Source organism: Salmo salar, chromosome 07 (assembly GCF_965601325.2).
Source record: "Salmo salar chromosome 07, fSalSal1, whole genome shotgun sequence".
In the NCBI taxonomy this organism is placed as follows: Eukaryota; Metazoa; Chordata; class Actinopteri; order Salmoniformes; family Salmonidae; genus Salmo; species Salmo salar.
In genome coordinates this window covers 8,012,401-8,038,182 of record NC_138297.1, presented here as the reverse complement: position 1 = coordinate 8,038,182, position 25,782 = coordinate 8,012,401, and the positions used below count along the sequence as shown (strand labels likewise).

At 42.6% G+C, this 25,782-nt stretch overlaps 13 non-coding genes across 13 annotated transcripts; all 13 read left to right on the top strand.

The window, feature by feature from the left end:
- The first annotated feature begins 600 nt into the window (after positions 1-600).
- Positions 601-673, top strand: trnar-ucu (transfer RNA arginine (anticodon UCU)). The gene has a single exon. It is a non-coding gene; the product is annotated as a tRNA-Arg (tRNA).
- Positions 674-1,965: 1,292 nt separating this feature from the next.
- Positions 1,966-2,038, top strand: trnar-ucu (transfer RNA arginine (anticodon UCU)). The gene has a single exon. It is a non-coding gene; the product is annotated as a tRNA-Arg (tRNA).
- Positions 2,039-3,330: 1,292 nt separating this feature from the next.
- Positions 3,331-3,403, top strand: trnar-ucu (transfer RNA arginine (anticodon UCU)). Its single transcript has one exon. It is a non-coding gene; the product is annotated as a tRNA-Arg (tRNA).
- Positions 3,404-4,694: 1,291 nt separating this feature from the next.
- Positions 4,695-4,767, top strand: trnar-ucu (transfer RNA arginine (anticodon UCU)). The gene has a single exon. It is a non-coding gene; the product is annotated as a tRNA-Arg (tRNA).
- Positions 4,768-6,059: 1,292 nt separating this feature from the next.
- trnar-ucu (transfer RNA arginine (anticodon UCU)) lies at positions 6,060-6,132 on the top strand. The gene has a single exon. It is a non-coding gene; the product is annotated as a tRNA-Arg (tRNA).
- A 1,292-nt stretch (positions 6,133-7,424) lies between these two features.
- On the top strand, positions 7,425-7,497 carry trnar-ucu (transfer RNA arginine (anticodon UCU)). Its single transcript has one exon. It is a non-coding gene; the product is annotated as a tRNA-Arg (tRNA).
- A 1,292-nt stretch (positions 7,498-8,789) lies between these two features.
- Positions 8,790-8,862, top strand: trnar-ucu (transfer RNA arginine (anticodon UCU)). The gene has a single exon. It is a non-coding gene; the product is annotated as a tRNA-Arg (tRNA).
- A 1,292-nt stretch (positions 8,863-10,154) lies between these two features.
- Positions 10,155-10,227, top strand: trnar-ucu (transfer RNA arginine (anticodon UCU)). Its single transcript has one exon. It is a non-coding gene; the product is annotated as a tRNA-Arg (tRNA).
- A 2,657-nt stretch (positions 10,228-12,884) lies between these two features.
- Positions 12,885-12,957, top strand: trnar-ucu (transfer RNA arginine (anticodon UCU)). Its single transcript has one exon. It is a non-coding gene; the product is annotated as a tRNA-Arg (tRNA).
- Positions 12,958-14,249: 1,292 nt separating this feature from the next.
- Positions 14,250-14,322, top strand: trnar-ucu (transfer RNA arginine (anticodon UCU)). The gene has a single exon. It is a non-coding gene; the product is annotated as a tRNA-Arg (tRNA).
- Positions 14,323-15,614: 1,292 nt separating this feature from the next.
- Positions 15,615-15,687, top strand: trnar-ucu (transfer RNA arginine (anticodon UCU)). The gene has a single exon. It is a non-coding gene; the product is annotated as a tRNA-Arg (tRNA).
- A 1,291-nt stretch (positions 15,688-16,978) lies between these two features.
- On the top strand, positions 16,979-17,051 carry trnar-ucu (transfer RNA arginine (anticodon UCU)). The gene has a single exon. It is a non-coding gene; the product is annotated as a tRNA-Arg (tRNA).
- Positions 17,052-22,443: 5,392 nt separating this feature from the next.
- On the top strand, positions 22,444-22,516 carry trnar-ucu (transfer RNA arginine (anticodon UCU)). The gene has a single exon. It is a non-coding gene; the product is annotated as a tRNA-Arg (tRNA).
- Positions 22,517-25,782: the final 3,266 nt, after the last annotated feature.

Sequence of the window (25,782 nt, the reverse complement as noted above, 5' to 3'; positions counted from 1 at the left end):
ATATCTTCGGCATGTCTCATTGCCCTTGGTGATTCTTTTTTTTTTACTGTTTCTATCAGTTCGTATAGGTCATGCTGTTACACCATGCCCCAGATGCCTAAAAAACTGGCCTCCCAAGCCAGAGATTGTGAGTTTAAGTCTTGTAAGGGGTGGCTGAAAACAGAGTGTCCCAGCGGAAGCGTGCTGGGCCCATAACCCAGAGGCCTATAGATTGAAACCATCCTCTGCAATCCATTTTTATTTTCAGAAATTAACTGCAACCAGGGATAAAAAAAGCATAATATCAATGGCATGTCTCAGTGCCCTCCGTGGGTTGAAGCAGAGTGGCCCTGCGGAAACGTGATGGGCCCAGAGGTTGATGGATGAAACCATCCTCTGCAATCCATTTTTATTTTTAGAAATTGATTGCAACCATAAATAAAAAATAGCATAATTTCATGGGCATGTCTCAGTGCCCTCTGTGATTATTTGTTTGACTGCTTCTGTCAGTTTGTATAGGTCACACTGATTACAGAGGTGCAGCGGTAGCGTGATGGCCCCGTAACCCAGAGGTCGATGGATCGAAAGCACTCTCTGCTATCAAGATAGATTTCGGCAAGTACCATAGTGGCCTAATGGATAAGGCACTGGCCTTCTAAGCCAGGGGTTGTGGGTTCGAGTCCCATCTGAGGTGGATGAAGGCAGTTTGGGAAAGAAGAAGAGAGTTCATGTAACAAAGATGTTGAAGCTATTGAATTTTTAGAAATGAAGTGCAAATAGGGATTAACAAAAAGTATACTTTCATGGGCATGTCTCTCTGCCCTTCGTGATTCTTTATTTGAATCTGCTTCTATCAGTTCGTATAGGTCATGCTGATCACACAGTTCCACAGTGGCCTAAGAAACTGGCCTCCTAATCCATGTATTGTGAGTTCAAGTATTATTTTGGGGTGCCTGAAAGTGGAGTGATGAAGTGCAAGTATGCTGAGCAGTTAACCCAGTGATTTATGGATCGAAACCATCCTCTTCTATCCAGTTTGTTTTCAGCAAACAGAAATATAAAAACTGCTAACAATCTTTATTTTTACAAATTAATTGCAACCAGAGTTAAAAAAAAGCTAAATATCATGTGCATGTCTCAGTGCCCTATGTGATTCTTTTTTTTACTGTTTCTATCAGTTCGTATAGGTCATGCTATAACACCATGCCCCAGATGCCTAAAAAATTGGCCTCCCATGCCAGGGATTGAGCTTTTGAGTCCCTTCTGGGGTGGGTTGTGGCGCTGTGGAAACGAGCTGGGCCCAGAGGTTGATGACCTGAAGCCATCCTCAGCTAACAATTTTTATTTTTAGAAATTAATTGCAACCAGCGATCAAAAAAAGCATAATATCTTCGGCATGTCTCATTGCCCTTGGTGATTCTTTTTTTTTTACTGTTTCTATCAGTTCGTATAGGTCATGCTATTACACCATGCCCCAGATGCCTAAAAAACTGGCCTCCCAAGCCAGAGATTGTGAGTTTAAGTCTTGTAAGGGGTGGCTGAAAACAGAGTGTCCCAGCGGAAGCGTGCTGGGCCCATAACCCAGAGGCCTATAGATTGAAACCATCCTCTGCAATCCATTTTTATTTTCAGAAATTAACTGCAACCAGGGATAAAAAAAAGCATAATATCAATGGCATGTCTCAGTGCCCTCCGTGGGTTGAAGCAGAGTGGCCCTGCGGAAACGTGATGGGCCCAGAGGTTGATGGATGAAACCATCCTCTGCAATCCATTTTTATTTTTAGAAATTGATTGCAACCATAAATAAAAAATAGCATAATTTCATGGGCATGTCTCAGTGCCCTCTGTGATTATTTGTTTGACTGCTTCTGTCAGTTTGTATAGGTCACACTGATTACAGAGGTGCAGCGGTAGCGTGATGGCCCCGTAACCCAGAGGTCGATGGATCGAAACCACTCTCTGCTATCAAGATAGATTTTGGCAAGTACCCTAGTGGCCTAATGGATAAGGCACTGGCCTTCTAAGCCAGGGATTGTGGGTTCGAGTCCCATCTCGGGTGGATGAAGGCAGTTTGGGAAAGAAGAAGAGTGTTCATGTAACAAAGATGTTGAAGCTATTGAATTTTTAGAAAGGAAGTGCAAATAGAGATTAACAAAAGGTATACTTTCATGGGCATGTCTCTCTGCCCTTCGTGATTCTTTTTTTGAATCTGCTTCTATCAGTTCGTATAGGTCATGCTGATCACACAGTGCCACAGTGGCCTAAGAAACTGGCCTCCTAATCCATGTATTGTGAGTTCAAGTATTATTTTGGGGTGCCTGAAAGTGGAGTGATGAAGTGCAAGTATGCTGAGCAGTTAACCCAGTGATTTATGGATCGAAACCATCCTCTTCTATCCAGTTTGTTTTCAGCAAACAGAAATATAAAAACTGCTAACAATCTTTATTTTTACAAATTAATTGCAACCAGCGTTCAAAAAAAGCTAAATATCATGGGCATGTCTCAGTGCCCTATGTGATTCTTTTTTTTACTGTTTCTATCAGTTCGTATAGGTCATGCTTTAACACCATGCCCCAGATGCCTAAAAAACTGGCCTCCCATGCCAGGGATTGAGCTTTCGAGTCCCTTCTGGGGTGGGTTGTGGCGCTGTGGAAACGAGCTGGGCCCAGAGGTTGATGACCTGAAGCCATCCTCAGCTAACAATTTTTATTTTTAGAAATTAATTGCAACCAGCGATCAAAAAAAGCATAATATCTTCGGCATGTCTCATTGCCCTTGGTGATTCTTTTTTTTTACTGTTTCTATCAGTTCGTATAGGTCATGCTATTACACCATGCCCCAGATGCCTAAAAAACTGGCCTCCCAAGCCTGAGATTGTGAGTTTAAGTCTTGTCAGGGGTGGCTGAAAACAGAGTGTCCCAGCGGAAGCGTGCTGGGCCCATAACCCAGAGGCCTATAGATTGAAACCATCCTCTGCAATCCATTTTTATTTTCAGAAATGAACTGCAACCAGGGATAAAAAAAAAGCATAATATCAATGGCATGTCTCAGTGCCCTCCGTGGGTTGAAGCAGAGTGGCGCTGCGGAAACGTGATGGGCCCAGAGGTTGATGGATGAAACCATCCTCTGCAATCCATTTTTATTTTTAGAAATTAATTGCAACCATAAATAAAAAATAGCATAATTTCATGGGCATGTCTCAGTGCCCTCTGTGATTATTTGTTTGACTGCTTCTGTCAGTTTGTATAGGTCACACTGATTACAGAGGTGCAGCGGTAGCGTGATGGCCCCGTAACCCAGAGGTCGATGGATCGAAACCACTCTCTGCTATCAAGATAGATTTTGGCAAGTACCCTAGTGGCCTAATGGATAAGGCACTGGCCTTCTAAGCCAGGGATTGTGGGTTCGAGTCCCATCTGGGGTGGATGAAGGCAGTTTGGGAAAGAAGAAGAGAGTTCATGTAACAAAGATGTTGAAGCTATTGAATTTTTAGAAATGAAGTGCAAATAGGGATTAACAAAAAGTATACTTTCATGGGCATGTCTCTCTGCCCTTCGTGATTCTTTATTTGAATCTGCTTCTATCAGTTCGTATAGGTCATGCTGATCACACAGTGCCACAGTGGCCTAAGAAACTGGCCTCCTAATCCATGTATTGTGAGTTCAAGTATTATTTTGGGGTGCCTGAAAGTGGAGTGATGAAGTGCAAGTATGCTGAGCAGTTAACCCAGTGATTTATGGATCGAAACCATCCTCTTCTATCCAGTTTGTTTTCAGCAAACAGAAATATAAAAACTGCTAACAATCTTTATTTTTACAAATTAATTGCAACCAGAGTTAAAAAAAAGCTAAATATCATGGGCATGTCTCAGTGCCCTATGTGATTCTTTTTTTTACTGTTTCTATCAGTTCGTATATGTCATGCTATAACACCATGCCCCAGATGCCTAAAAAACTGGCCTCCCATGCCAGGGATTGAGCTTTCGAGTCCCTTCTGGGGTGGGTTGTGGCGCTATGGAAACGAGCTGGGCCCAGAGGTTGATGACCTGAAGCCATCCTCAGCTAACAATTTTTATTTTTAGAAATTAATTGCAACCAGCGATCAAAAAAAGCATAATATCTTCGGCATGTCTCATTGCCCTTGGTGATTCTTTTTTTTTTACTGTTTCTATCAGTTCGTATAGGTCATGCTGTTACACCATGCCCCAGATGCCTAAAAAACTGGCCTCCCAAGCCAGAGATTGTGAGTTTAAGTCTTGTAAGGGGTGGCTGAAAACAGAGTGTCCCAGCGGAAGCGTGCTGGGCCCATAACCCAGAGGCCTATAGATTGAAACCATCCTCTGCAATCCATTTTTATTTTCAGAAATTAACTGCAACCAGGGATAAAAAAAGCATAATATCAATGGCATGTCTCAGTGCCCTCCGTGGGTTGAAGCAGAGTGGCCCTGCGGAAACGTGATGGGCCCAGAGGTTGATGGATGAAACCATCCTCTGCAATCCATTTTTATTTTTAGAAATTGATTGCAACCATAAATAAAAAATAGCATAATTTCATGGGCATGTCTCAGTGCCCTCTGTGATTATTTGTTTGACTGCTTCTGTCAGTTTGTATAGGTCACACTGATTACAGAGGTGCAGCGGTAGCGTGATGGCCCCGTAACCCAGAGGTCGATGGATCGAAAGCACTCTCTGCTATCAAGATAGATTTCGGCAAGTACCATAGTGGCCTAATGGATAAGGCACTGGCCTTCTAAGCCAGGGGTTGTGGGTTCGAGTCCCATCTGAGGTGGATGAAGGCAGTTTGGGAAAGAAGAAGAGAGTTCATGTAACAAAGATGTTGAAGCTATTGAATTTTTAGAAATGAAGTGCAAATAGGGATTAACAAAAAGTATACTTTCATGGGCATGTCTCTCTGCCCTTCGTGATTCTTTATTTGAATCTGCTTCTATCAGTTCGTATAGGTCATGCTGATCACACAGTTCCACAGTGGCCTAAGAAACTGGCCTCCTAATCCATGTATTGTGAGTTCAAGTATTATTTTGGGGTGCCTGAAAGTGGAGTGATGAAGTGCAAGTATGCTGAGCAGTTAACCCAGTGATTTATGGATCGAAACCATCCTCTTCTATCCAGTTTGTTTTCAGCAAACAGAAATATAAAAACTGCTAACAATCTTTATTTTTACAAATTAATTGCAACCAGAGTTAAAAAAAAGCTAAATATCATGTGCATGTCTCAGTGCCCTATGTGATTCTTTTTTTTACTGTTTCTATCAGTTCGTATAGGTCATGCTATAACACCATGCCCCAGATGCCTAAAAAATTGGCCTCCCATGCCAGGGATTGAGCTTTTGAGTCCCTTCTGGGGTGGGTTGTGGCGCTGTGGAAACGAGCTGGGCCCAGAGGTTGATGACCTGAAGCCATCCTCAGCTAACAATTTTTATTTTTAGAAATTAATTGCAACCAGCGATCAAAAAAAGCATAATATCTTCGGCATGTCTCATTGCCCTTGGTGATTCTTTTTTTTTTACTGTTTCTATCAGTTCGTATAGGTCATGCTATTACACCATGCCCCAGATGCCTAAAAAACTGGCCTCCCAAGCCAGAGATTGTGAGTTTAAGTCTTGTAAGGGGTGGCTGAAAACAGAGTGTCCCAGCGGAAGCGTGCTGGGCCCATAACCCAGAGGCCTATAGATTGAAACCATCCTCTGCAATCCATTTTTATTTTCAGAAATTAACTGCAACCAGGGATAAAAAAAAGCATAATATCAATGGCATGTCTCAGTGCCCTCCGTGGGTTGAAGCAGAGTGGCCCTGCGGAAACGTGATGGGCCCAGAGGTTGATGGATGAAACCATCCTCTGCAATCCATTTTTATTTTTAGAAATTGATTGCAACCATAAATAAAAAATAGCATAATTTCATGGGCATGTCTCAGTGCCCTCTGTGATTATTTGTTTGACTGCTTCTGTCAGTTTGTATAGGTCACACTGATTACAGAGGTGCAGCGGTAGCGTGATGGCCCCGTAACCCAGAGGTCGATGGATCGAAACCACTCTCTGCTATCAAGATAGATTTTGGCAAGTACCCTAGTGGCCTAATGGATAAGGCACTGGCCTTCTAAGCCAGGGATTGTGGGTTCGAGTCCCATCTCGGGTGGATGAAGGCAGTTTGGGAAAGAAGAAGAGTGTTCATGTAACAAAGATGTTGAAGCTATTGAATTTTTAGAAAGGAAGTGCAAATAGAGATTAACAAAAGGTATACTTTCATGGGCATGTCTCTCTGCCCTTCGTGATTCTTTTTTTGAATCTGCTTCTATCAGTTCGTATAGGTCATGCTGATCACACAGTGCCACAGTGGCCTAAGAAACTGGCCTCCTAATCCATGTATTGTGAGTTCAAGTATTATTTTGGGGTGCCTGAAAGTGGAGTGATGAAGTGCAAGTATGCTGAGCAGTTAACCCAGTGATTTATGGATCGAAACCATCCTCTTCTATCCAGTTTGTTTTCAGCAAACAGAAATATAAAAACTGCTAACAATCTTTATTTTTACAAATTAATTGCAACCAGCGTTCAAAAAAAGCTAAATATCATGGGCATGTCTCAGTGCCCTATGTGATTCTTTTTTTTACTGTTTCTATCAGTTCGTATAGGTCATGCTTTAACACCATGCCCCAGATGCCTAAAAAACTGGCCTCCCATGCCAGGGATTGAGCTTTCGAGTCCCTTCTGGGGTGGGTTGTGGCGCTGTGGAAACGAGCTGGGCCCAGAGGTTGATGACCTGAAGCCATCCTCAGCTAACAATTTTTATTTTTAGAAATTAATTGCAACCAGCGATCAAAAAAAGCATAATATCTTCGGCATGTCTCATTGCCCTTGGTGATTCTTTTTTTTTACTGTTTCTATCAGTTCGTATAGGTCATGCTATTACACCATGCCCCAGATGCCTAAAAAACTGGCCTCCCAAGCCTGAGATTGTGAGTTTAAGTCTTGTCAGGGGTGGCTGAAAACAGAGTGTCCCAGCGGAAGCGTGCTGGGCCCATAACCCAGAGGCCTATAGATTGAAACCATCCTCTGCAATCCATTTTTATTTTCAGAAATGAACTGCAACCAGGGATAAAAAAAAAGCATAATATCAATGGCATGTCTCAGTGCCCTCCGTGGGTTGAAGCAGAGTGGCGCTGCGGAAACGTGATGGGCCCAGAGGTTGATGGATGAAACCATCCTCTGCAATCCATTTTTATTTTTAGAAATTAATTGCAACCATAAATAAAAAATAGCATAATTTCATGGGCATGTCTCAGTGCCCTCTGTGATTATTTGTTTGACTGCTTCTGTCAGTTTGTATAGGTCACACTGATTACAGAGGTGCAGCGGTAGCGTGATGGCCCCGTAACCCAGAGGTCGATGGATCGAAACCACTCTCTGCTATCAAGATAGATTTTGGCAAGTACCCTAGTGGCCTAATGGATAAGGCACTGGCCTTCTAAGCCAGGGATTGTGGGTTCGAGTCCCATCTGGGGTGGATGAAGGCAGTTTGGGAAAGAAGAAGAGTGTTCATGTAACAAAGATGTTGAAGCTATTGAATTTTTAGAAAGGAAGTGCAAATAGAGATTAACAAAAAGTATACTTTCATGGGCATGTCTCTCTGCCCTTCGTGATTCTTTTTTTGAATCTGCTTCTATCAGTTCGTATAGGTCATGCTGATCACACAGTGCCACAGTGGCCTAAGAAACTGGCCTCCTAATCCATGTATTGTGAGTTCAAGTATTATTTTGGGGTGCCTGAAAGTGGAGTGATGAAGTGCAAGTATGCTGAGCAGTTAACCCAGTGATTTATGGATCGAAACCATCCTCTTCTATCCAGTTTGTTTTCAGCAAACAGAAATATAAAAACTGCTAACAATCTTTATTTTTACAAATTAATTGCAACCAGCGTTCAAAAAAAGCAAAATATCATGGGCATGTCTCAGTGCCCTATGTGATTCTTTTTTTTACTGTTTCTATCAGTTCGTATAGGTCATGCTTTAACACCATGCCCCAGATGCCTAAAAAACTGGCCTCCCATGCCAGGGATTGAGCTTTCGAGTCCCTTCTGGGGTGGGTTGTGGCGCTGTGGAAACGAGCTGGGCCCAGAGGTTGATGACCTGAAGCCATCCTCAGCTAACAATTTTTATTTTTAGAAATTAATTGCAACCAGCGATCAAAAAAAGCATAATATCTTCGGCATGTCTCATTGCCCTTGGTGATTCTTCTTTTTTACTGTTTCTATCAGTTCGTATAGGTCATGCTATTACACCATGCCCCAGATGCCTAAAAAACTGGCCTCCCAAGCCTGAGATTGTGAGTTTAAGTCTTGTCAGGGGTGGCTGAAAACAGAGTGTCCCAGCGGAAGCGTGCTGGGCCCATAACCCAGAGGCCTATAGATTGAAACCATCCTCTGCAATCCATTTTTATTTTCAGAAATGAACTGCAACCAGGGATAAAAAAAAAGCATAATATCAATGGCATGTCTCAGTGCCCTCCGTGGGTTGAAGCAGAGTGGCGCTGCGGAAACGTGATGGGCCCAGAGGTTGATGGATGAAACCATCCTCTGCAATCCATTTTTATTTTTAGAAATTAATTGCAACCATAAATAAAAAATAGCATAATTTCATGGGCATGTCTCAGTGCCCTCTGTGATTATTTGTTTGACTGCTTCTGTCAGTTTGTATAGGTCACACTGATTACAGAGGTGCAGCGGTAGCGTGATGGCCCCGTAACCCAGAGGTCGATGGATCGAAACCACTCTCTGCTATCAAGATAGATTTTGGCAAGTACCCTAGTGGCCTAATGGATAAGGCACTGGCCTTCTAAGCCAGGGATTGTGGGTTCGAGTCCCATCTGGGGTGGATGAAGGCAGTTTGGGAAAGAAGAAGAGTGTTCATGTAACAAAGATGTTGAAGCTATTGAATTTTTAGAAAGGAAGTGCAAATAGAGATTAACAAAAAGTATACTTTCATGGGCATGTCTCTCTGCCCTTCGTGATTCTTTTTTTGAATCTGCTTCTATCAGTTCGTATAGGTCATGCTGATCACACAGTGCCACAGTGGCCTAAGAAACTGGCCTCCTAATCCATGTATTGTGAGTTCAAGTATTATTTTGGGGTGCCTGAAAGTGGAGTGATGAAGTGCAAGTATGCTGAGCAGTTAACCCAGTGATTTATGGATCGAAACCATCCTCTTCTATCCAGTTTGTTTTCAGCAAACAGAAATATAAAAACTGCTAACAATCTTTATTTTTACTAATTAATTGCAACCAGCGTTCAAAAAAAGCAAAATATCATGGGCATGTCTCAGTGCCCTATGTGATTCTTTTTTTTACTGTTTCTATCAGTTCGTATAGGTCATGCTTTAACACCATGCCCCAGATGCCTAAAAAACTGGCCTCCCATGCCAGGGATTGAGCTTTCGAGTCCCTTCTGGGGTGGGTTGTGGCGCTGTGGAAACGAGCTGGGCCCAGAGGTTGATGACCTGAAGCCATCCTCAGCTAACAATTTTTATTTTTAGAAATTAATTGCAACCAGCGATCAAAAAAAGCATAATATCTTCGGCATGTCTCATTGCCCTTGGTGATTCTTCTTTTTTACTGTTTCTATCAGTTCGTATAGGTCATGCTATTACACCATGCCCCAGATGCCTAAAAAACTGGCCTCCCAAGCCTGAGATTGTGAGTTTAAGTCTTGTCAGGGGTGGCTGAAAACAGAGTGTCCCAGCGGAAGCGTGCTGGGCCCATAACCCAGAGGCCTATAGATTGAAACCATCCTCTGCAATCCATTTTTATTTTCAGAAATGAACTGCAACCAGGGATAAAAAAAAAGCATAATATCAATGGCATGTCTCAGTGCCCTCCGTGGGTTGAAGCAGAGTGGCGCTGCGGAAACGTGATGGGCCCAGAGGTTGATGGATGAAACCATCCTCTGCAATCCATTTTTATTTTTAGAAATTAATTGCAACCATAAATAAAAAATAGCATAATTTCATGGGCATGTCTCAGTGCCCTCTGTGATTATTTGTTTGACTGCTTCTGTCAGTTTGTATAGGTCACACTGATTACAGAGGTGCAGCGGTAGCGTGATGGCCCCGTAACCCAGAGGTCGATGGATCGAAACCACTCTCTGCTATCAAGATAGATTTTGGCAAGTACCCTAGTGGCCTAAAGGATAAGGCACTGGCCTTCTAAGCCAGGGATTGTGGGTTCGAGTCCCATCTGGGGTGGATGAAGGCAGTTTGGGAAAGAAGAAGAGTGTTCATGTAACAAAGATGTTGAAGCTATTGAATTTTTAGAAAGGAAGTGCAAATAGAGATTAACAAAAAGTATACTTTCATGGGCATGTCTCTCTGCCCTTCGTGATTCTTTTTTTGAATCTGCTTCTATCAGTTCGTATAGGTCATGCTGATCACACAGTGCCACAGTGGCCTAAGAAACTGGCCTCCTAATCCATGTATTGTGAGTTCAAGTATTATTTTGGGGTGCCTGAAAGTGGAGTGATGAAGTGCAAGTATGCTGAGCAGTTAACCCAGTGATTTATGGATCGAAACCATCCTCTTCTATCCAGTTTGTTTTCAGCAAACAGAAATATAAAAACTGCTAACAATCTTTATTTTTACAAATTAATTGCAACCAGCGTTCAAAAAAAGCAAAATATCATGGGCATGTCTCAGTGCCCTATGTGATTCTTTTTTTTTACTGTTTCTATCAGTTCGTATAGGTCATGCTATAACACCATGCCCCAGATGCCTAAAAAACTGGCCTCCCATGCCAGGGATTGAGCTTTCGAGTCCCTTCTGGGGTGGGTTGTGGCGCTGTGGAAACGAGCTGGTCCCAGAGGTTGATGACCTGAAGCCATCCTCAGCTAACAATTTTTATTTTTAGAAATTAATTGCAACCAGCGATAAAAAAAAGCATAATATCTTCGCCATGTCTCATTGCCCTTGGTGATTCTTTTTTTTTACTGTTTCTATCAGTTCGTATAGGTCATGCTATTACACCATGCCCCAGATGCCTAAAAAACTGGCCTCCCAAGCCAGAGATTGTGAGTTTAAGTCTTGTCAGGGGTGGCTGAAAACAGAGTGTCCCAGCGGAAGCGTGCTGGGCCCATAACCCAGAGGCCTATAGATTGAAACCATCCTCTGCAATCCATTTTTATTTTCAGAAATGAACTGCAACCAGGGATAAAAAAAAGCATAATATCAATGGCATGTCTCAGTGCCCTCCGTGGGTTGAAGCAGAGTGGCGCTGCGGAAACGTGATGGGCCCAGAGGTTGATGGATGAAACCATCCTCTGCAATCCATTTTTATTTTTAGAAATTAATTGCAACCATAAATAAAAAATAGCATAATTTCATGGGCATGTCTCAGTGCCCTCTGTGATTCTTTGTTTGACTGCTTCTGTCAGTTTGTATAGGTCACACTGATTACAGAGGTGCAGCGGTAGCGTGATGGCCCCGTAACCCAGAGGTCGATGGATCGAAACCACTCTCTGCTATCAAGATAGATTTTGGCAAGTACCCTAATGGCATAATGGATAAGGCACTGGCCTTCTAAGCCAGGGATTGTGGGTTCGAGTCCCATCTGGGGTGGATGAAGGCAGTTTGGGAAAGAAGAAGAGTGTTCATGTAACAAAGATGTTGAAGCTATTGAATTTTTAGAAAGGAAGTGCAAATAGAGATTAACAAAAAGTATACTTTCATGGGCATGTCTCTCTGCCCTTCGTGATTCTTTTTTTGAATCTGCTTCTATCAGTTCGTATAGGTCATGCTGATCACACAGTGCCACAGTGGCCTAAGAAACTGGCCTCCTAATCCATGTATTGTGAGTTCAAGTATTATTTTGGGGTGCCTGAAAGTGGAGTGATGAAGTGCAAGTATGCTGAGCAGTTAACCCAGTGATTTATGGATCGAAACCATCCTCTTCTATCCAGTTTGTTTTCAGCAAACAGAAATATAAAAACTGCTAACAATCTTTATTTTTACAAATTAATTGCAACCAGCGTTCAAAAAAAGCAAAATATCATGGGCATGTCTCAGTGCCCTATGTGATTCTTTTTTTTACTGTTTCTATCAGTTCGTATAGGTCATGCTTTAACACCATGCCCCAGATGCCTAAAAAACTGGCCTCCCATGCCAGGGATTGAGCTTTCGAGTCCCTTCTGGGGTGGGTTGTGGCGCTGTGGAAACGAGCTGGGCCCAGAGGTTGATGACCTGAAGCCATCCTCAGCTAACAATTTTTATTTTTAGAAATTAATTGCAACCAGCGATCAAAAAAAGCATAATATCTTCGGCATGTCTCATTGCCCTTGGTGATTCTTTTTTTTTACTGTTTCTATCAGTTCGTATAGGTCATGCTATTACACCATGCCCCAGATGCCTAAAAAACTGGCCTCCCAAGCCTGAGATTGTGAGTTTAAGTCTTGTCAGGGGTGGCTGAAAACAGAGTGTCCCAGCGGAAGCGTGCTGGGCCCATAACCCAGAGGCCTATAGATTGAAACCATCCTCTGCAATCCATTTTTATTTTCAGAAATGAACTGCAACCAGGGATAAAAAAAAAGCATAATATCAATGGCATGTCTCAGTGCCCTCCGTGGGTTGAAGCAGAGTGGCGCTGCGGAAACGTGATGGGCCCAGAGGTTGATGGATGAAACCATCCTCTGCAATCCATTTTTATTTTTAGAAATTAATTGCAACCATAAATAAAAAATAGCATAATTTCATGGGCATGTCTCAGTGCCCTCTGTGATTATTTGTTTGACTGCTTCTGTCAGTTTGTATAGGTCACACTGATTACAGAGGTGCAGCGGTAGCGTGATGGCCCCGTAACCCAGAGGTCGATGGATCGAAACCACTCTCTGCTATCAAGATAGATTTTGGCAAGTACCCTAGTGGCCTAATGGATAAGGCACTGGCCTTCTAAGCCAGGGATTGTGGGTTCGAGGCCCATCTGGGGTGGATGAAGGCAGTTTGGGAAAGAAGAAGAGTGTTCATGTAACAAAGATGTTGAAGCTATTGAATTTTTAGAAAGGAAGTGCAAATAGAGATTAACAAAAAGTATACTTTCATGGGCATGTCTCTCTGCCCTTCGTGATTCTTTTTTTGAATCTGCTTCTATCAGTTCGTATAGGTCATGCTGATCACACAGTGCCACAGTGGCCTAAGAAACTGGCCTCCTAATCCATGTATTGTGAGTTCAAGTATTATTTTGGGGTGCCTGAAAGTGGAGTGATGAAGTGCAAGTATGCTGAGCAGTTAACCCAGTGATTTATGGATCGAAACCATCCTCTTCTATCCAGTTTGTTTTCAGCAAACAGAAATATAAAAACTGCTAACAATCTTGATTTTTACAAATTAATTGCAACCAGCGTTCAAAAAAAGCAAAATATCATGGGCATGTCTCAGTGCCCTATGTGATTCTTTTTTTTACTGTTTCTATCAGTTCGTATAGGTCATGCTTTAACACCATGCCCCAGATGCCTAAAAAACTGGCCTCCCATGCCAGGGATTGAGCTTTCGAGTCCCTTCTGGGGTGGGTTGTGGCGCTGTGGAAACGAGCTGGGCCCAGAGGTTGATGACCTGAAGCCATCCTCAGCTAACAATTTTTATTTTTAGAAATTAATTGCAACCAGCGATCAAAAAAAGCATAATATCTTCGGCATGTCTCATTGCCCTTGGTGATTCTTTTTTTTTACTGTTTCTATCAGTTCGTATAGGTCATGCTATTACACCATGCCCCAGATGCCTAAAAAACTGGCCTCCCAAGCCTGAGATTGTGAGTTTAAGTCTTGTCAGGGGTGGCTGAAAACAGAGTGTCCCAGCGGAAGCGTGCTGGGCCCATAACCCAGAGGCCTATAGATTGAAACCATCCTCTGCAATCCATTTTTATTTTCAGAAATGAACTGCAACCAGGGATAAAAAAAAAGCATAATATCAATGGCATGTCTCAGTGCCCTCCGTGGGTTGAAGCAGAGTGGCGCTGCGGAAACGTGATGGGCCCAGAGGTTGATGGATGAAACCATCCTCTGCAATCCATTTTTATTTTTAGAAATTAATTGCAACCATAAATAAAAAATAGCATAATTTCATGGGCATGTCTCAGTGCCCTCTGTGATTATTTGTTTGACTGCTTCTGTCAGTTTGTATAGGTCACACTGATTACAGAGGTGCAGCGGTAGCGTGATGGCCCCGTAACCCAGAGGTCGATGGATCGAAACCACTCTCTGCTATCAAGATAGATTTTGGCAAGTACCCTAGTGGCCTAATGGATAAGGCACTGGCCTTCTAAGCCAGGGATTGTGGGTTCGAGGCCCATCTGGGGTGGATGAAGGCAGTTTGGGAAAGAAGAAGAGTGTTCATGTAACAAAGATGTTGAAGCTATTGAATTTTTAGAAAGGAAGTGCAAATAGAGATTAACAAAAAGTATACTTTCATGGGCATGTCTCTCTGCCCTTCGTGATTCTTTTTTTGAATCTGCTTCTATCAGTTCGTATAGGTCATGCTGATCACACAGTGCCACAGTGGCCTAAGAAACTGGCCTCCTAATCCATGTATTGTGAGTTCAAGTATTATTTTGGGGTGCCTGAAAGTGGAGTGATGAAGTGCAAGTATGCTGAGCAGTTAACCCAGTGATTTATGGATCGAAACCATCCTCTTCTATCCAGTTTGTTTTCAGCAAACAGAAATTTAAAAACTGCTAACAATCTTTATTTTTACAAATTAATTGCAACCAGCGTTCAAAAAAAGCAAAATATCATGGGCATGTCTCAGTGCCCTATGTGATTCTTTTTTTTTACTGTTTCTATCAGTTCGTATAGGTCATGCTATAACACCATGCCCCAGATGCCTAAAAAACTGGCCTCCCATGCCAGGGATTGAGCTTTCGAGTCCCTTCTGGGGTGGGTTGTGGCGCTGTGGAAACGAGCTGGGCCCAGAGGTTGATGACCTGAAGCCATCCTCAGCTAACAATTTTTATTTTTAGAAATTAATTGCAACCAGCGATCAAAAAAAGCATAATATCTTCGGCATGTCTCATTGCCCTTGGTGATTCTTTTTTTTTACTGTTTCTATCAGTTCGTATAGGTCATGCTATTACACCATGCCCCAGATGCCTAAAAAACTGGCCTCCCAAGCCAGAGATTGTGAGTTTAAGTCTTGTCAGGGGTGGCTGAAAACAGAGTGTCCCAGCGGAAGCGTGCTGGGCCCATAACCCAGAGGCCTATAGATTGAAACCATCCTCTGCAATCCATTTTTATTTTCAGAAATGAACTGCAACCAGGGATAAAAAAAAGCATAATATCAATGGCATGTCTCAGTGCCCTCCGTGGGTTGAAGCAGAGTGGCGCTGCGGAAACGTGATGGGCCCAGAGGTTGATGGATGAAACCATCCTCTGCAATCCATTTTTATTTTTAGAAATTAATTGCAACCATAAATAAAAAATAGCATAATTTCATGGGCATGTCTCAGTGCCCTCTGTGATTCTTTGTTTGACTGCTTCTGTCAGTTTGTATAGGTCACACTGATTACAGAGGTGCAGCGGTAGCGTGATGGCCCCGTAACCCAGAGGTCGATGGATCGAAACCACTCTCTGCTATCAAGATAGATTTTGGCAAGTACCCTAGTGGCCTAATGGATAAGGCACTGGCCTTCTAAGCCAGGGATTGTGGGTTCGAGTCCCATCTGGGGTGGATGAAGGCAGTTTGGGAAAGAAGAAGAGTGTTCATGTAACAAAGATGTTGAAGCTATTGAATTTTTAGAAAGGAAGTGCAAATAGAGATTAACAAAAAGTATACTTTCATGGGCATGTCTCTCTGCCCTTCGTGATTCTTTTTTTGAATCTGCTTCTATCAGTTCGTATAGGTCATGCTGATCACACAGTGCCACAGTGGCCTAAGAAACTGGCCTCCTAATCCATGTATTGTGAGTTCAAGTATTATTTTGGGGTGCCTGAAAGTGGAGTGATGAAGTGCAAGTATGCTGAGCAGTTAACCCAGTGATTTATGGATCGAAACCATCCTCTTCTATCCAGTTTGTTTTCAGCAAACAGAAATATAAAAACTGCTAACAATCTTTATTTTTACAAATTAATTGCAACCAGCGTTCAAAAAAAGCAAAATATCATGGGCATGTCTCAGTGCCCTATGTGATTCTTTTTTTTACTGTTTCTATCAGTTCGTATAGGTCATGCTTTAACACCATGCCCCAGATGCCTAAAAAACTGGCCTCCCATGCCAGGGATTGAGCTTTCGAGTCCCTTCTGGGGTGGGTTGTGGCGCTGTGGAAACGAGCTGGGCCCAGAGGTTGATGACCTGAAGCCATCCTCAGCTAACAATTTTTATTTTTAGAAATTAATTGCAACCAGCGATCAAAAAAAGCATAATATCTTCGGCATGTCTCATTGCCCTTGGTGATTCTTTTTTTTTACTGTTTCTATCAGTTCGTATAGGTCATGCTATTACACCATGCCCCAGATGCCTAAAAAACTGGCCTCCCAAGCCAGAGATTGTGAGTTTAAGTCTTGTCAGGGGTGGCTGAAAACAGAGTGTCCCAGCGGAAGCGTGCTGGGCCCATAACCCAGAGGCCTATAGATTGAAACCATCCTCTGCAATCCATTTTTATTTTCAGAAATGAACTGCAACCAGGGATAAAAAAAAGCATAATATCAATGGCATGTCTCAGTGCCCTCCGTGGGTTGAAGCAGAGTGGCGCTGCGGAAACGTGATGGGCCCAGAGGTTGATGGATGAAACCATCCTCTGCAATCCATTTTTATTTTTAGAAATTAATTGCAACCATAAATAAAAAATAGCATAATTTCATGGGCATGTCTCAGTGCCCTCTGTGATTCTTTGTTTGACTGCTTCTGTCAGTTTGTATAGGTCACACTGATTACAGAGGTGCAGCGGTAGCGTGATGGCCCCGTAACCCAGAGGTCGATGGATCGAAACCACTCTCTGCTATCAAGATAGATTTTGGCAAGTACCCTAGTGGCCTAATGGATAAGGCACTGGCCTTCTAAGCCAGGGATTGTGGGTTCGAGTCCCATCTGGGGTGGATGAAGGCAGTTTGGGAAAGAAGAAGAGTGTTCATGTAACAAAGATGTTGAAGCTATTGAATTTTTAGAAAGGAAGTGCAAATAGAGATTAACAAAAAGTATACTTTCATGGGCATGTCTCTCTGCCCTTCGTGATTCTTTTTTTGAATCTGCTTCTATCAGTTCGTATAGGTCATGCTGATCACACAGTGCCACAGTGGCCTAAGAAACTGGCCTCCTAATCCATGTATTGTGAGTTCAAGTATTATTTTGGGGTGCCTGAAAGTGGAGTGATGAAGTGCAAGTATGCTGAGCAGTTAACCCAGTGATTTATGGATCGAAACCATCCTCTTCTATCCAGTTTGTTTTCAGCAAACAGAAATATAAAAACTGCTAACAATCTTTATTTTTACAAATTAATTGCAACCAGCGTTCAAAAAAAGCAAAATATCATGGGCATGTCTCAGTGCCCTATGTGATTCTTTTTTTTTACTGTTTCTATCAGTTCGTATAGGTCATGCTATAACACCATGCCCCAGATGCCTAAAAAACTGGCCTCCCATGCCAGGGATTGAGCTTTCGAGTCCCTTCTGGGGTGGGTTGTGGCGCTGTGGAAACGAGCTGGGCCCAGAGTTTGATGACCTGAAGCCATCCTCAGCTAACAATTTTTATTTTTAGAAATTAATTGCAACCAGCGATCAAAAAAAGCATAATATCTTCGGCATGTCTCATTGCCCTTGGTGATTCTTTTTTTTTACTGTTTCTATCAGTTCGTATAGGTCATGCTATTACACCATGCCCAAGATGCCTAAAAAACTGGCCTCCCAAGCCAGAGATTGTGAGTTTAAGTCTTGTCAGGGGTGGCTGAAAACAGAGTGTCCCAGCGGAAGCGTGCTGGGCCCATAACCCAGAGGCCTATAGATTGAAACCATCCTCTGCAATCCATTTTTATTTTCAGAAATGAACTGCAACCAGGGATAAAAAAAAAAGCATAATATCAATGGCATGTCTCAGTGCCCTCCGTGGGTTGAAGCAGAGTGGCGCTGCGGAAACGTGATGAGCCCAGAGGTTGATGGATGAAACCATCCTCTGCAATCCATTTTTATTTTTAGAAATTAATTGCAACCATAAATAAAAAAATAGCATAATTTCATGGGCATGTCTCAGTGCCCTCTGTGATTCTTTGTTTGACTGCTTCTGTCAGTTTGTATAGGTCACACTGATTACAGAGGTGCAGCGGTAGCGTGATGGCCCCGTAACCCAGAGGTCGATGGATCGAAACCACTCTCTCCTATCAAGATAGATTTTGGCAAGTACCCTAGTGGCCTAATGGATAAGGCACTGGCCTTCTAAGCCAGGGATTGTGGGTTCGAGTCCCATCTGGGCTGGATGAAGGCAGTTTGGGAAAGAAGAAGAGTGTTCATGTAACAAAGATGTTGAAGCTATTGAATTTTTAGAAAGGAAGTGCAAATAGAGATTAACAAAAAGTATACTTTCATGGGCATGTCTCTCTGCCCTTCGTGATTCTTTTTTTGAATCTGCTTCTATCAGTTCGTATAGGTCATGCTGATCACACAGTGCCACAGTGGCCTAAGAAACTGGCCTCCTAATCCATGTATTGTGCGTTCAAGTATTATTTTGGGGTGCCTGAAAGTGGAGTGATGAAGTGCAAGTATGCTGAGCAGTTAACCCAGTGATTTATGGATCGAAACCATCCTCTTCTATCCAGTTTGTTTTCAGCAAACAGAAATATAAAAACTGCTAACAATCTTGATTTTTACAAATTAATTGCAACCAGCGTTCAAAAAAAGCAAAATATCATGGGCATGTCTCAGTGCCCTATGTGATTCTTTTTTTTACTGTTTCTATCAGTTCGTATAGGTCATGCTATAACACCATGCCCCAGATGCCTAAAAAACTGGCCTCCCATGCCAGGGATTGAGCTTTCGAGTCCCTTCTGGGGTGGGTTGTGGCGCTGTGGAAACGAGCTGGGCCCAGAGGTTGATGACCTGAAGCCATCCTCAGCTAACAATTTTTATTTTTAGAAATGAATTGCAACCAGCGATCAAAAAAAGCATAATATCTTCGGCATGTCTCATTGCCCTTGGTGATTCTTTTTTTTTACTGTTTCTATCAGTTGGTATAGGTCATGCTATTACACCATGCCCCAGATGCCTAAAAAACTGGCCTCCCAAGCCAGAGATTGTGAGTTTAAGTCTTGTCAGGGGTGGCTGAAAACAGAGTGTCCCAGCGGAAGCGTGCTGGGCCCATAACCCAGAGGCCTATAGATTGAAACCATCCTCTGCAATCCATTTTTATTTTCAGAAATGAACTGCAACCAGGGATAAAAAAAAGCATAATATCAATGGCATGTCTCAGTGCCCTCCGTGGGTTGAAGCAGAGTGGCGCTGCGGAAACGTGATGGGCCCAGAGGTTGATGGATGAAACCATCCTCTGCAATCCATTTTTATTTTTAGAAATTAATTGCAACCATAAATAAAAAATAGCATAATTTCATGGGCATGTCTCAGTGCCCTCTGTGATTCTTTGTTTGACTGCTTCTGTCAGTTTGTATAGGTCACACTGATTACAGAGGTGCAGCGGTAGCGTGATGGCCCCGTAACCCAGAGGTCGATGGATCGAAACCACTCTCTGCTATCAAGATAGATTTTGGCAAGTACCCTAGTGGCCTAATGTATAAGGCACTGTCCTTCTAAGCCAGGGATTGTGGGTTTGAGTCCCATCTGGGGTGGATGAAGGCAGTTTGGGAAAGAAGAAGAGTGTTCATGTAACAAAGATGTTGTAGCTATTGAATTTTTAGAAAGGAAGTGCAAATAGAGATTAACAAAAAGTATACTTTCATGGGCATGTCTCTCTGCCCTTCGTGATTCTTTTTTTGAATCTGCTTCTATCAGTTCGTATAGGTCATGCTGATCACACAGTGCCACAGTGGCCTAAGAAACTGGCCTCCTAATCCATGTATTGTGCGTTCAAGTATTATTTTGGGGTGCCTGAAAGTGGAGTGATGAAGTGCAAGTATGCTGAGCAGTTAACCCAGTGATTTATGGATCGAAACCATCCTCTTCTATCCAGTTTGTTTACAGCAAACAGAAATATAAAAACTGCTAACAATCTTTATTTTTACAAATTAATTGCAACCAGCGTTCAAAAAAAGCAAAATATCATGGGCATGTCTCAGTGCCCTATGTGATTCTTTTTTTTACTGTTTCTATCAGTTCGTATAGGTCATGCTATAACACCATGCCCCAGATGCCTAAAAAACTGGCCTCCCATGCCAGGGATTGAGCTTTCGAGTCCCTTCTGGGGTGGGTTGTGGTGCTGTGGAAACGAGCTGGGCCCAGAGGTTGATGAGCTGAAGCCATCCTCAGCTAACAATTTTTATTTTTAGAAATTAATTGCAACCAGCGATCAAAAAAAGCATAATATCTTCGGCATGTCTCATTGCCCTTGGTGATTCTTTTTTTTTACTGTTTCTATCAGTTCGTATAGGTCATGCTATTACACCATGCCCCAGATGCCTAAAAAACTGGCCTCCCAAGCCAGAGATTGTGAGTTTAAGTCTTGTCAGGGGTGGCTGAAAACAGAGTGTCCCAGCGGAAGCGTGCTGGGCCCATAACCCAGAGGCCTATAGATTGAAACCATCCTCTGCAATCCATTTTTATTTTCAGAAATGAACTGCAACCAGGGATAAAAAAAAAAGCATAATATCAATGGCATGTCTCAGTGCCCTCCGTGGGTTGAAGCAGAGTGGCGCTGCGGAAACGTGATGGGCCCAGAGGTTGATGGATGAAACCATCCTCTGCAATCCATTTTTATTTTTTGAAATTAATTGCAACCATAAATAAAAAATTGCATAATTTCATGGGCATGTCTCAGTGCCCTCTGTGATTATTTGTTTGACTGCTTCTGTCAGTTTGTATAGGTCACACTGATTACAGAGGTGCAGCGGTAGCGTGATGGCCCCGTAACCCAGAGGTCGATGGATCGAAACCACTCTCTGCTATCAAGATAGATTTTGGCAAGTACCCTAGTGGCCTAATGGATAAGGCACTGGCCTTTTAAGCCAGGGATTGTGGGTTCGAGTCCCATCTGGGGTGGATGAAGGCAGTTTGGGAAAGAAGAAGAGTGTTCATGTAACAAAGATGTTGAAGCTATTGAATTTTTAGAAAGGAAGTGCAAATAGAGATTAACAAAAAGTATACTTTCATGGGCATGTCTCTCTGCCCTTCGTGATTCTTTTTTTGAATCTGCTTCTATCAGTTCGTATAGGTCATGCTGATCACACAGTGCCACAGTGGCCTAAGAAACTGGCCTCCTAATCCATGTATTGTGAGTTCAAGTATTATTTTGGGGTGCCTGAAAGTGGAGTGATGAAGTGCAAGTATGCTGAGCAGTTAACCCAGTGATTTATGGATCGAAACCATCCTCTTCTATCCAGTTTGTTTTCAGCAAACAGAAATATAAAAACTGCTAACAATCTTGATTTTTACAAATTAATTGCAACCAGCGTTCAAAAAAAGCAAAATATCATGGGCATGTCTCAGTGCCCTATGTGATTCTTTTTTTTTACTGTTTCTATCAGTTCGTATAGGTCATGCTATAACACCATGCCCCAGATGCCTAAAAAACTGGCCTCCCATGCCAGGGATTGAGCTTTCGAGTCCCTTCTGGGGTGGGTTGTGGTGCTGTGGAAACGAGCTGGGCCCAGAGGTTGATGAGCTGAAGCCATCCTCAGCTAACAATTTTTATTTTTAGAAATTAATTGCAACCAGCGATCAAAAAAAGCATAATATCTTCGGCATGTCTCATTGCCCTTGGTGATTCTTTTTTTTTACTGTTTCTATCAGTTCGTATAGGTCATGCTATTACACCATGCCCCAGATGCCTAAAAAACTGGCCTCCCAAGCCAGAGATTGTGAGTTTAAGTCTTGTCAGGGGTGGCTGAAAACAGAGTGTCCCAGCGGAAGCGTGCTGGGCCCATAACCCAGAGGCCTATAGATTGAAACCATCCTCTGCAATCCATTTTTATTTTCAGAAATGAACTGCAACCAGGGATAAAAAAAAAAGCATAATATCAATGGCATGTCTCAGTGCCCTCCGTGGGTTGAAGCAGAGTGGCGCTGCGGAAACGTGATGGGCCCAGAGGTTGATGGATGAAACCATCCTCTGCAATCCATTTTTATTTTTAGAAATTAATTGCAACCATAAATAAAAAATTGCATAATTTCATGGGCATGTCTCAGTGCCCTCTGTGATTATTTGTTTGACTGCTTCTGTCAGTTTGTATAGGTCACACTGATTACAGAGGTGCAGCGGTAGCGTGATGGCCCCGTAACCCAGAGGTCGATGGATCGAAACCACTCTCTGCTATCAAGATAGATTTTGGCAAGTACCCTAGTGGCCTAATGGATAAGGCACTGGCCTTCTAAGCCAGGGATTGTGGGTTCGAGTCCCATCTGGGGTGGATGAAGGCAGTTTGGGAAAGAAGAAGAGTGTTCATGTAACAAAGATGTTGAAACTATTGAATTTTTAGAAAGGAAGTGCAAATAGAGATTAACAAAAAGTATACTTTCATGGGCATGTCTCTCTGCCCTTCGTGATTCTTTTTTTGAATCTGCTTCTATCAGTTCGTATAGGTCATGCTGATCACACAGTGCCACAGTGGCCTAAGAAACTGGCCTCCTAATCCATGTATTGTGAGTTCAAGTATTATTTTGGGGTGCCTGAAAGTGGAGTGATGAAGTGCAAGTATGCTGAGCAGTTAACCCAGTGATTTATGGATCGAAACCATCCTCTTCTATCCAGTTTGTTTTCAGCAAACAGAAATATAAAAACTGCTAACAATCTTGATTTTTACAAATTAATTGCAACCAGCGTTCAAAAAAAGCAAAATATCATGGGCATGTCTCAGTGCCCTATGTGATTCTTTTTTTTTACTGTTTCTATCAGTTCGTATAGGTCATGCTATAACACCATGCCCCAGATGCCTAAAAAACTGGCCTCCCATGCCAGGGATTGAGCTTTCGAGTCCCTTCTGGGGTGGGTTGTGGCGCTGTGGAAACGAGCTGGGCCCAGAGGTTGATGACCTGAAGCCATCCTCAGCTAACAATTTTTATTTTTAGAAATTAATTGCAACCAGCGATCAAAAAAAGCATAATATCTTCGGCATGTCTCATTGCCCTTGGTGATTCTTTTTTTTTTACTGTTTCTATCAGTTCGTATAGGTCATGCTATTACACCATGCCCCAGATGCCTAAAAAACTGGCCTCCCAAGCCAGAGATTGTGAGTTTAAGTCTTGTCAGGGGTGGCTGAAAACAGAGTGTCCCAGCGGAAGCGTGCTGGGCCCATAACCCAGAGGCCTATAGATTGAAACCATCCTCTGCAATCCATTTTTATTTTCAGAAATGAACTGCAACCAGGGATAAAAAAAAGCATAATATCAATGGCATGTCTCAGTGCCCTCCGTGGGTTGAAGCAGAGTGGCGCTGCGGAAACGTGATGGGCCCAGAGGTTGATGGATGAAACCATCCTCTGCAATACATTTTTATTTTTAGAAATTAATTGCAACCATAAATAAAAAATAGCATAATTTCATGGGCATGTCTCAGTGCCCTCTGTGATTCTTTGTTTGACTGCTTCTGTCAGTTTGTATAGGTCACACTGATTACAGAGGTGCAGCGGTAGCGTGATGGCCCCGTAACCCAGAGGTCGATGGATCGAAACCACTCTCTGCTATCAAGATAGATTTTGGCAAGTACCCTAGTGGCCTAATGGATAAGGCACTGGCCTTTTAAGCCAGGGATTGTGGGTTCGAGTCCCATCTGGGGTGGATGAAGGCAGTTTGGGAAAGAAGAAGAGTGTTCATGTAACAAAGATGTTGAAGCTATTGAATTTTTAGAAAGGAAGTGCAAATAGAGATTAACAAAAAGTATACTTTCATGGGCATGTCTCTCTGCCCTTCGTGATTCTTTTTTTGAATCTGCTTCTATCAGTTCGTATAGGTCATGCTGATCACACAGTGCCACAGTGGCCTAAGAAACTGGCCTCCTAATCCATGTATTGTGAGTTCAAGTATTATTTTGGGGTGCCTGAAAGTGGAGTGATGAAGTGCAAGTATGCTGAGCAGTTAACCCAGTGATTTATGGATCGAAACCATCCTCTTCTATCCAGTTTGTTTTCAGCAAACAGAAATATAAAAACTGCTAACAATCTTGATTTTTACAAATTAATTGCAACCAGCGTTCAAAAAAAGCAAAATATCATGGGCATGTCTCAGTGCCCTATGTGATTCTTTTTTTTTACTGTTTCTATCAGTTCGTATAGGTCATGCTATAACACCATGCCCCAGATGCCTAAAAAACTGGCCTCCCATGCCAGGGATTGAGCTTTCGAGTCCCTTCTGGGGTGGGTTGTGGTGCTGTGGAAACGAGCTGGGCCCAGAGGTTGATGAGCTGAAGCCATCCTCAGCTAACAATTTTTATTTTTAGAAATTAATTGCAACCAGCGATCAAAAAAAGCATAATATCTTCGGCATGTCTCATTGCCCTTGGTGATTCTTTTTTTTTACTGTTTCTATCAGTTCGTATAGGTCATGCTATTACACCATGCCCCAGATGCCTAAAAAACTGGCCTCCCAAGCCAGAGATTGTGAGTTTAAGTCTTGTCAGGGGTGGCTGAAAACAGAGTGTCCCAGCGGAAGCGTGCTGGGCCCATAACCCAGAGGCCTATAGATTGAAACCATCCTCTGCAATCCATTTTTATTTTCAGAAATGAACTGCAACCAGGGATAAAAAAAAGCATAATATCAATGGCATGTCTCAGTGCCCTCCGTGGGTTGAAGCAGAGTGGCGCTGCGGAAACGTGATGGGCCCAGAGGTTGATGGATGAAACCATCCTCTGCAATCCATTTTTATTTTTAGAAATTAATTGCAACCATAAATAAAAAATAGCATAATTTCATGGGCATGTCTCAGTGCCCTCTGTGATTCTTTGTTTGACTGCTTCTGTCAGTTTGTATAGGTCACACTGATTACAGAGGTGCAGCGGTAGCGTGATGGCCCCGTAACCCAGAGGTCGATGGATCGAAACCACTCTCTGCTATCAAGATAGATTTTGGCAAGTACCCTAGTGGCCTAATGTATAAGGCACTGTCCTTCTAAGCCAGGGATTGTGGGTTTGAGTCCCATCTGGGGTGGATGAAGGCAGTTTGGGAAAGAAGAAGAGTGTTCATGTAACAAAGATGTTGTAGCTATTGAATTTTTAGAAAGGAAGTGCAAATAGAGATTAACAAAAAGTATACTTTCATGGGCATGTCTCTCTGCCCTTCGTGATTCTTTTTTTGAATCTGCTTCTATCAGTTCGTATAGGTCATGCTGATCACACAGTGCCACAGTGGCCTAAGAAACTGGCCTCCTAATCCATGTATTGTGCGTTCAAGTATTATTTTGGGGTGCCTGAAAGTGGAGTGATGAAGTGCAAGTATGCTGAGCAGTTAACCCAGTGATTTATGGATCGAAACCATCCTCTTCTATCCAGTTTGTTTTCAGCAAACAGAAATATAAAAACTGCTAACAATCTTGATTTTTACAAATTAATTACAACCAGCGTTCAAAAAAAGCAAAATATCATGGGCATGTCTCAGTGCCCTATGTGATTCTTTTTTTTACTGTTTCTATCAGTTCGTATAGGTCATGCTATAACACCATGCCCCAGATGCCTAAAAAACTGGC